Source organism: Perkinsus marinus, assembly GCF_000006405.1.
Source record: "Perkinsus marinus ATCC 50983 genomic scaffold scf_1104296936602, whole genome shotgun sequence".
Taxonomy (NCBI): domain Eukaryota; phylum Perkinsozoa; order Perkinsida; family Perkinsidae; genus Perkinsus; species Perkinsus marinus.
In genome coordinates, this window is record NW_003214108.1 from 133 (window position 1) to 1,071 (window position 939).

At 52.3% G+C, this 939-nt stretch overlaps 1 non-coding gene across 1 annotated transcript; it reads right to left on the reverse strand.

The window, feature by feature from the left end:
- Positions 1-797: 797 nt before the first annotated feature.
- Positions 798-878, reverse strand: Pmar_PMAR009097. The gene has a single exon. It is a non-coding gene; the product is annotated as a tRNA-Ser (tRNA).
- Positions 879-939: the final 61 nt, after the last annotated feature.

Below are 939 nucleotides of genomic sequence, written 5' to 3' on the forward strand. Positions count from 1 at the left end.
AACCCGAAACCCGAAACCCGAAACCCGAAACCCGAAACCCGAAACCCGAAACCCGAACCCGAAACCCGAAAACCCGAATTCGAGAGCCCGCATCTCCTTCATCGTCGATGCGCAATACGGTGACACGCCTCTCTTCATGTTTCCTTGTGCGTAACCATTAGTCCCTCTTGTATTACCACTCCTGGCGGAAAATATCTTGGATCCGTACATCACGTGTCGTTGTGAGATATTGAGAAGTGAGTTGATGGCAACTTCCACAGGCGTGCGAGGTGAGGCGCGGATGGAGTTGTATTAGTTGTGCATAAGTGAGTCCTTGCACCAGATGGTGGTTGTTCGAATCGTTATGTACAACCGGATGGTGATCTTGGGTTGAGTGAATGCGAGTCTTCGTGCATCGGAGCCGTGACGGCTCGGCCGTCCCCGCTCCCCCCCAGCGCAATGTTGAGAGCCTTATCTGATTCCCTATAGCTTATGAGATACTTGGCGAGTGGCTTTTCCAGGCTAATTACCCTTGTCCGAGGGGGGTGGGGTGCGTCATACGAGCCGGTGGATTATCCAGTGTAGGCTTCGGTTGGGATTCGCTTTCCAGGTGAAACGTAGTGAAATAGCATGGTGTAAGCCTTGACCCAGGTTATGGACACAGTATGCCCACAGTGACTTACGTGGATCCAAATTACAGTCACGTCGGTTGGATAAAATCCTCGTCGTACCATGGGTCCGATTGCAATATGTGAGGACGGTGTTCCCAAGTTGTGAGTGTGACGAATCCCTGCAGCAGGATACTAAAAATAAGTTTCCGACAGCGGCAGGATTCGAACCTGCGCGGGCAGAGCCCAGTGGATTTCTAGTCCACCTCCTTACCACTCGGACACGCTGTCTGCGACGACGCTGGGTATCCTAGGTCTTCTGATGTAACCCCTCCTGGATCGCTGTCTAATA